Below are 10,289 nucleotides of genomic sequence, written 5' to 3'. Positions count from 1 at the left end.
GCTGTCTTTGTTACTCTGCTGCTGTTATTTCACTACTGCTACTGCTATAAAACTGTTACTACTGATAAATTCTTGCGAGCAAGTCTGTTTCCAGGTGCAGCTGAATTGACAACTCCGCTGTTAAGGCTTTCAAGTGTTCTTTGTCTCCCCTTGTGTCGAATCAATAAATTGGGTAATACTTCCCTCGAAGACTGTTGCGATCCCCTATACTTGTGGGTCATCAAGACTATTTTCACGGCGTCGTTGCCGGGGAGCATAGCTTTATTTGGAAGTTCACTTGGATTGATATTGTTCGCTGCAAATTCTCCATCATGGGTAAACCTCGCGATATTAAGTTCGCCATATTACCATCCACTACAAGAAAAGGTACAACTCCGAGTACCTCTGCTGCTCTTGATTCACCATCTCGTGATTGATAAACTTGTTTCACCGCCACATGCTTCAAATGCTGGTACTTCGCTGAATCTGAAAACTCTCATAATACTGATAATATTTCTGCTGTGCTTGATGATAGTGGTTCATTGGGAACTTTTCTAGATGCTAGAATTGCTAGGTCTAAACAAATTGAAAATACTGAAACTCCTGATGTTACTACACCTGTTAATTCACTTGAACTTGAATACTCTAGTGATGATCTTGATGAGGATTATGTGGAACTTGATGATGATTTTATTGAAAAATGCCATGCTACTACTGATGCAAGAAAAATTAAAAAGTTGCTTGCAGAACATACTGTTAGATATAAACTGTCTCTCGATCCTAAATTTGCCACATCTCCTATAAACATTAGGGATAAAGATTATGATTTTTCTCTTGATCTATCTCATATAGCTATTGTCGAGAAAACACCTTTTTGTGGTACTGAAAAAGAAAGTGCTTGTTGAACACATGGTCGAGTTATCTACTTTGAGTAGCTTATTTTCCGATGATGTTAAGAAGCGTACTTACTTTGTTGCTAAAATCTTTCCATTCTCATTAAAGGATGATGCTAAAACTTGGTATAATAGTTTGCCACCTGGTTCTATTAAAAGTCCAAAAGAATTGCTTGTTGTTTTCTTCCGGAAATACTTTCCTGCTAGTGCTCAACATGCTGCTTTGCAAAGAGTTTATAATTTTGATCAGGGAGATGGAGAGAGATTGCCTGAAGCTTGGGCGAGATTTTGCTCTCTTATTAGAGCTCTGCCTGACCATGATTTAGAAAAGCATGATTTACTTGATATATTTTATAGTGGACTAACCATTGAGTCTAGGGCATACCTGGATAGTTGTGCTGGTTGTGTTTTCAGGAAAAGAACTCCAGACGACGGCTGAAGAATTATTGGCTAAAATAGGCCGGAATTATGATGATTGGAATACACCTGAACCAACTCCAACGCCAATAGTGAAGAAGAGGGGTTTAATTAAATTGAATGATGAAGATATGAGGGAAGCCAAGAAGTCTCTCAAGGAGAAAGGTATTAAATCTGAAGATGTGAAGAATCTACCTCCAATAGAAGATATATGTGAGATAATTCCCCCTTAATCCATGATTGAGGTAAATTCCCTTCAACACTTTACTAGGGAAGATATTCCGTATTCAAAACCTCCCGCACAATGCTTAGATGAGTTTGATAATTATATTGTTAAGCAAGAAAATTTTAATATGAGAGTAGAGAATCATCTAATGGAAAATTCTCAAGCTATTAGTCAATTGTATGATATTGTGGAGAGAACCTCCAATGATGTTAAGATGCTTGTTAAACATTTTCATATGATTCAAACTCAAATTGATCAACTCACTAAAGTGCAAAATGATTTGTTAGGAAATAATGCTAAAGAAAAACATGCTTATGAAGTAACAACTAGAGGTGGTGTCTCTACCCAGGATCCTCTATATCCTGAAGGGCATCCCAAAAGAATTGAACAAGATTCTCAATGCATTGAACCTAGAGCTCATTCTAGGAAAAAGAAGAAGAAACATAAAAATGTTGTAGAATCCTCTCGAACTCCGTTAATGATCCTAATAGTATTTCTATTTCGATGCTGAAACTGAAAGTGGTAATGAACATGATAATAGTGAAGATAATGATAAGAATGATACTCCTGATAAAGAAGAGGTTGAAGAAGAACCTGAAAAGCATGCTAAAAATAAAAAGTATACTAAAGAAGATTTTATTGCTGAGAAACATGGTAATGAAAGAGAACCTTGGGTGCAAAAGCAAATGCCTTTTCCTGCTAAGAAACTAAAATCAAAGGAAGAAGAACACTATAATAAATTATGTGATTGGATGAAACCTTTATTCTTGCAAATTCCTTTGACTGATGCTATTAAATTGCCTCCTTATTCAAAGTATATGAAAGACATTGTTACTAACAAAAGGAAAATCCCCAATGAGGAAATTTCTACTATGCTTGCTAATTACTCTTTCAATGGCAAAGTTCCAAAGAAGTTGGGCGACCCAGTATACCTACTATTCCTTGTTCTATTAAGAATAATTATGTTAGAACTGCTCTATGTGACTTGGGAGCCGGTGTTAGTGTTATGCATTTTTCTCTTTATAAGAGACTTTACTTAGATAAGTTGATACCTACTTGATATATCTTTGCAAATGGCTGATAAATCTACTGCTATTCCTGTTGGTATATGTGAGGATGTTCCTGTTCAAGTTACTAATAAGCGCTTGATATTAAGCGATTTTGTTGTGTTGGAAATGCTCGAAGATGATAATATGTCCATTATTCTTGGGAGACCTTTTCTTAACACCGCAGGGGCTGTTATTGATTGCAATAAAGGAAAGGTTACTTTCAATGTTGATGATAAGGAACACACCGTCTATTTCCCCAAGAGGATTGAAAAAGCGTGCGGAGTTAATACTATCTCTCATGTGAGAACCATCAAAGTGGGAACTATTGATTGTCCTATATATGAGCCTAAAGAAGAATATCAAACTCTTGTGATTGGATCCATATCAATACAATTCAAGGTAACATGATTGATTTGAGGTTTATTTCTTCATATGCTATGTAAAATTTATTTGGTGGCAAGACTTGATCAACCTCGTCAACAAATACCTTTTATATGCATAGAGGAGGTAAACAACATTTCTTTCTTTCTCCACTTGCTTTACTTGCTGTAGCATTTTTAATTTGCAAAGTTTCTTAGTTGATTTGAGATTTCAAAAATTTTCCTGGCCAGTAATAATAAATTTAATACCCAGAAAATGTGCATTTTTCAAAGTTTTCAAAAATTCGCGAAAATTACACCGTTGGTCCTATTTTTCGACGAGGCACCTGGGAGCACTAGAGGATGACCTGTGGGGCACCAGAGGGCGCCAAACCACAGGCCGGCGCGGCCAAGGAGGTGGCCGCGCCACCATGTGGTGTGGGCCCCTCCTTGCCCCACTTTGCCATCTCTTTCTCCCAGCACCTTCTCTCTCCCGAAAAAACTCGAACACAATTCCTCTCACTCGCGTTTTTGCTCAAGAACTCCAGATTTCTCGATCTCTTTGTTCAGCTCAGATTTCCTGCTGAAATTTGGCAAATTTTCTCCTTGGTATGTGACTCCTCCACCCATCCAAGTAGAATTTTGTTTGGTTGAGTATATCTTGAATATTTTGCTGCTATAGGTAACATGTTTAGTGAGCTTGCATGCTTGTTCTAATTGGTAGAAATTAGTTTTGATGCATGATTAGTACTCTAGCAAGTTCCTATGGTAGTTTCCCTCAATTATATGTCACCAAATCAAGTTTTATAATGTTTGTTGAAAATTTCAGAAAATGAAGAAGTTCAAATTTGGAGAATTGTTCAAGAAGGGAACAACCAGCACCGGGAGGCCTTCTAGGTCCTCCACCCAAATTAGGCGGTCGTACAACGAGGACATCCTCGCGCCTAGCTTTGCGCCCGAAGAGGACAACGGGCCTCCTAATGCTTCTACTTTTCCATGCTATGATTTTCTAAGGAATGCAGGAATATTGGAGGATTTCTTAACCCTTGTCAACAGGGCAGGGTTAACTACCTATATGGGAGATGAAAGGGAGTAGTATTATATGCTCACAAAAATTTTCGTCGAGAGTTTCCAGTTCAACAACAAACAATATGAGCCAACGGTTGCATTCAGGATTTATGGTAATCCTGTTACTATGCAATTGAAGGATTTTTGTCTTGCTTTGGATATTGTCCCTGCAGGTACAGCAAGTAGGATTGATGACAACCCTCGGGACTTGTTGGAGCTCTACCGAGGGATCACCAATGATGATTGTCGCACCATTCAGCGGGGCAAGATAAGGAACATTCAACTCCCCGCCATTAAATATTTTGCATACTACATTGCTACTAGCATTCTTGGTAGGGAGAACACTAGTAATATTTCTAGCTACCATCTTGCTTTCTTGAACATTGCACTTACTGGTCAAACATCCTATCACCTTGGTGCTCTTATTGCTCGCCGCCTGTCTACCAGGGGACCTATTTTTGGAGGAACTATTGCACTGCGTGTTTTAACATATCTAAATCTTCCTATTGATCCTAATGATGTGCCATTGGCCCCTAGGAGACTTGATATTGCTGCCATGAAGAGTCATCATTTTGTTACCACTGAGTCTACTTTGGATAATATGGCCTATAGAATGTTGTTTGCTGACGGGGATGAGAAAGAAATCCCTCTTCCCCAGCCAGGTTTGTTTGATATTGACAGGCAACCATGGTCGCGCACTAAGGAGGAGGTGGAAGAACATATGAAGATACAAGATTTCCATCAGCAGCATGACTCCGAGGACGTCGAGCCCTCCTACGATTACACGGTCACGTATCCGGGTGCTTCTTCTAGCACATACCCGGAATATGATCCATCTTCGTCGTACTACGGGGATACTACTTCATGGCCTCGATGGGATTGAACTCCACTTAGGTCAAAAGCCTAAGCTTGGGGGGAGGTATACCGGCATCACTCATTCTTTGCATATTATGATTGCTGGATACTTGTATATACTTGTTTAGTCTCTTTGAGTGGTTTTCTAATGAGAGGAAGATGATATTTGGGGAAGTGCTGCCTGAAAACAGATTCTGGGCTGTTACCGTAAAAATTCGTGCGCACAGCCAGAACGTTATTTTGAGTTGAAATTTTTTGTGCAGGTTCCCCAGGTTGTTATCTAACTTTCATTAGTTGAACACTTTTTGAACTGAGCAACGTAAGATTTTTGTAAAAATCGATTTTTGTACTGCTGTCAGGTTTTGGCAGATTTCTGCCATTTCGCTTTTCTGTGTTTCTTTTAGTTTGCTATTTCTTGCTTTCACTTTGTTTCTTTCCCAAAACACAAAAAGACCAAAAATATTTCTGTTGTTTCTCTTCATCATTTGTTTATCTTCGTTTCTTGCATTTGTTTCGCTTTATTTGCTATTGCTAGTTTGCTATAAGAAAACCCAAAAAGATTTTTGCTTTGTTTGCTTGTTTCCTTTTGTTCTTGTTCTCAAATTCGAAAACACCAAAAATATTTGCTGTTCTTCTTTGGTTTGTAAAGTTCATCATGAGTTCAATGGTCTTCGGTGGCTGGAGCGTGGTTTTCATTTCATATTATCCAAGCTACACAAGTGAAAAGGCAATAATGACGATCTACGACAATCTGATTGTGGTGAGAGGCTGGTATGAACTCTATTTGTTTTCATTTTTGTACATATACTCATCCATGTGAGCATGCTTAGTTCGTTCATGTGAGGTATATGTTATTTAATAAAGTCTAGTAGTTCATGATCTCTCATGTTTAGCTCCAATTTATTAATATGAGTAGCATGTCATGGATGTTTGCTTGCATTGTTTTATTCATAAGTAAGTATGGCATTGTGGTATCCTCCTCTGAATAATTCATTTATATCGACTTGGCACATGCTCACGCATGCATATGACTGAACAAGAGTCAATTAAGCCTCAATGATTTACATTGCTTCAGAGTTCTTGTATCACTTTTATGCCTCGGTTAATTTATTTTGCCGCAAGCATGATTATGACAGATTATTGCTCTCTTGATTTGTCGCTCCCTAGTCTTTTGCTAGCCTTCACTTGTACTGAGCGGGAATGCTGCTCGTGCCTCCAAACACATGAAAACCAAGTTATTCCAAAGTGTCCACCATAAATACCTATGCATGGCATTTCAAACCATTCCAAGTAAATTCTCATGCGCTACCTTTAAAACCTTCAAAATGCTTCTTAATTTGTGTTAATGTTTCATAGCTCATGAGGAAGTATGTGGTGTTTAGCTTTCAACCTTGTCATTTACTTTTGACGGACTCTCATATGGAATAGTGGCACATCCGCTTATCCAATAATTTTGCAAAAAGAGTTGGCAATGGGATTCCCAGTCCCGAATTAATTAACTTAAATAGACACTCCTCCATGGTTTGTGATTGTTGGACGGCACCCGAGGATTCGGTTAGCCATGGCTTGTGTAAGCAAAGGTTGGGGGGAGTGTCATCATCATAATAAAACTAAACTAAAAAAGACACTCCTTCATGGTATGAGATTGTTGGCAGGCACCCGAGGATTCGGTTAGCCATGGTTTGTGTAAGAAAGGTTGGAAGGAGTGCCACATAAAAATGCAAATAATTCATGGGAGCCGCTCTTGAAAGTCCGGTTGGCGAGGTAGTTGGTGTACCCATTACCATTCGTTGACAACAACAAACACCTCTCAAAATAATTTTATTCCTGCTTTAAAAATGAAAAGCTCTAGCGCATGTTAATCCCTGCTTCCCTCTGCGAAGGGTCAATCTTTTACTTTTATGTTGTGTCTCCACTATTTCTTTGAGCACTTTCTTGAGAGCACAACTGTCATTCTTAGTATAATATGCTTGTCTCAAAATATGATTGATTGTGGTATAACTTTGATGCTTTTATCTTTGACAATCACTACTTCTAGTCTTTCTATGAACTCCGGAGGTGCCCGGGCATTTATGTTTTGCCAATCAAATACGAGCAAGCGAGATACCACTTTATCATACTCTCTTATGAACATTGCAATCCTGCTTATATACATGATTCATGATGCTTATTATTAATTGTTGGAACCTCTTCATGATTGACATAGTCTGTTAGATGATCTTATTTGCATGTACCTTATTATGAACTGCTCAAGTATTAGCCATATCATGAGAATATATACATCATATGAGCAAATGTGTTCGTGAAAGTTCTTTTATCGCTCAGTTGTTAACTGAATTGCTTGAGGACAAGAAATAAGCTAAGCTTGGGGGAGTTGATACGTCCAAAACGTATCTACTTTCCCGAACACTTTTGCTATTGTTTTGCCTCTAATTTGTGTATTTTGGATGCAACTAACACGGACTAACGCTGTTTTCAGCAGAACTGCTCTGGTGTCTCGTTTTTGTGCAGAAATCCAACTTTCGGGAAAAACCTCGGGATTTTGACGAAAGGGCCTATTTTCCCGGAATAATGACGGAGCCGGAAGGGCAATTGAAGTGGAGGCCCGAGGGCCCCACACTACATGGCGGCGCGGCCCGGGGGGCCCGCGCGGCCATGTAGTGTGGCCCCCTCGGTCGGCCTCCGACGCCCCCTTCGGACTACTTATTCGCCTCGACCTAAAAACGCACGGGGAGAAGTCGAAGTCGCCGGAAACCCTCCGAACGCCGCCACATCGCGAAACTCCGTCGCGGGAGCCGAAGTCTCCGTTCGGCACTCCGCCGGGACGGGGAATTGGAGGAGATCATCACCGCCATCACCGCCAACGCCTCTCCATCAACCGAGCAATGTTTCCCCCATCCATGTGTGAGTAATTCCCCCGCTGTAGGCCGAAGGGGATGGTAGGGATTGGATGAGATTGGTCATGTAATAGCATAAGATTGTTAGGGCATAGTGCCTAGTGTCCGTAGATGGTACTTTTATGATATTGTTGCAACTTGTTATGCTTAATGCTTGTCACTAGGGCCTGAGTGCCATGATCTCAGATCTGAACATGTTATTATTTCATCATGATATTCGTTGTTTATGATCTTACCTGCAAGTTGTATACACATGTCGCTGTCCGGAACCAATGGCCCCGAAGTGACAGAAATTGGGACAACCGGAGGGGATGGTAGTGATGTGAGGATCACATGTGTTCACGGAGTTTTAATGCTTTGCTCCGGTACTCTATTAAAAGGAGTACCTTAATATCCAGTAGTTTCCCTTGAGGCCCGACTGCCACCGGCTGGTAGGACAAAAGATGTTGTGCAAGTTTCTCATTGCGAGCACGTACGACTATAATTGGAACACATGCCTATTGATTGATTAGTACTTGGACACCGTTTTATTATTATCCGCAAATGCCCCGCTATGATTGTTACATGAGTTTCTCTCATCCATGCAACGCCCGTTATCCGTCCCCGTGCCTACGAGTATTTTAATCCTGCTTGTTTACTAAAATCACTACTGCTGTCTTTGTTACTCTGCTGCTTGTTATTTCACTACTGCTATCGCTATAAAACCGTTACTATCGATAAATTCTTGCGAGCAAGTCTCGTTTCCAGTGCAGCTGAATTGACAACTCCGATGTTAAGGCTTTCAAGTGTTCTTTGTCTCCCCTTGTGTCGAATCAATAAATTGGGTAATACTTCCCTCGAAGACTGTTGCGATCCCCTATACTTGTGGGTCATCAGTACTACTGCCTGTTTGGCTGAGGCTGTACCGGTAAAGCATTTGCTCCGGTAAGTGGCGGTGGTGGTGGTAGCTGTTGCTGGCGCAGCATATCTTGTGATGGTGGCAACATTGTGGTGCACCCTTGTACTTGCGCATCTTTTACTGCTCCCTTGAGCATCAAGTATTTGGTCCAAGAGCAATCCTTTGTCAGGTGGTTTGACGGATGAGCCGGATTCGGCGTGTGCCACCGGCAAGGTTGATCCATGGCGGCTTCCATGGTGTATTTCACAGGTTCTTGCCAATTCTTTTTCTGGCCCCAGGGTTTCTTTTCGACCCATTGTTTCTTAGGACCCGCCCATGGCTGCGATCCGGTTTTCTGCCTCTGGCTACCGCTGGCATCAGAGTTTTCTTGTACAGCAGCAACTTGCTGCGGAGCGTACCTTCGATCCGGGAAATCTTCCCTTCTTTTGTTGTTCCGGTTGTCCCGTTATTGTTCCTGGCGCTGCTGAGGTGGGTTTGATTGTTCCGGCTCAGCTTGTACCGCCGGTTGCATTGGGTCTCCCAACGCATAGTTATCCGCCACACGTATCATCTCTGCCAAAGTTAGCGGCTTGTTCCGTTGTAGATTTTGCCACAATGGCGAACCTCTGCGGCAACCATTGCAAAACCAAGCTATGGCTTGCGCTTCTATCACCCCTTCACAAGAGTTTCTAATGGAATTCCACCGGGTCAGGTAATCCCGGTCTGTTTCTTGCGGGCGCTGCACGCACAAGGCGAGCTGCTGATGCCTGTTGGGCCTCCGGTAGGTGCTACTGAAGTTACTCACAAAAACTTCCTCAAAGTCCAACCAACCATTTATGCTTCCTGCCGGCAAGTTGTTCAACCAGATTCTTGCCGGTCCCACTAAAAACGTTGGCACAATCCTTACGGCGTGATGTCTACGGGTGCTTCTATTCTTCTAGACAGTGTTGGGCCTCCAAGAGCAGAGGTTTGTAGAACAGCAGCAAGTTTCCCTTAAGTGGATCACCCAAGGTTTATCGAACTCAGGGAGGAAGAGGTCAAAGATACCCCTCTCATGCAACCCTGCAACCACAAAGTAAGAAGTCTCTTGTGTCCCCAACACACCTAATAAGTGCACTAGTTCGGCGAAGAGATAGTGAAATACAAGTGGTATGAATGAATATGAGCAGTAGTAACGGCGCCAGAAAAGTGCTTGCTGGCGTGCAGTTGATGGTAGTAATATTGCAGAAGTAAAGATGTAGTAAAACAGTAAACAAGCAGCGATAGCAGTATTTAGGAACAAGGCCTAGGGATCATACTTTCACTAGTGGACACTCTCAACATTGATCACATAACAGAATAAATAGATAGATGCTAGACTCTACACCCTCTTGTTGGATGATGAACACCACTAACTGTGTAGGATTACACGAACCCTCAATGCCGGAGTTAACAAGCTCCACAATATTCAATGTTCATATTTAAATAACCTTAGAGTGCATGACAGATCAACATAACCAAACCAAGTACTAACATAGCATGCACACCTGTCACCTTCACACTACGAAAGGAGGAATAGATCACATCAATACTATCATAGCAATAGTTAACTTCATAATCTACAAGAGATCACAATCATAGCCTACGCCAAGTACTACACGATGCACACACTGTCACCATTACACCGTGC

This window comes from Lolium rigidum, chromosome 6, assembly GCF_022539505.1.
Source record: "Lolium rigidum isolate FL_2022 chromosome 6, APGP_CSIRO_Lrig_0.1, whole genome shotgun sequence".
Taxonomy (NCBI): domain Eukaryota; kingdom Viridiplantae; phylum Streptophyta; class Magnoliopsida; order Poales; family Poaceae; genus Lolium; species Lolium rigidum.
Note: the sequence above shows the minus strand (reverse complement) of the source record.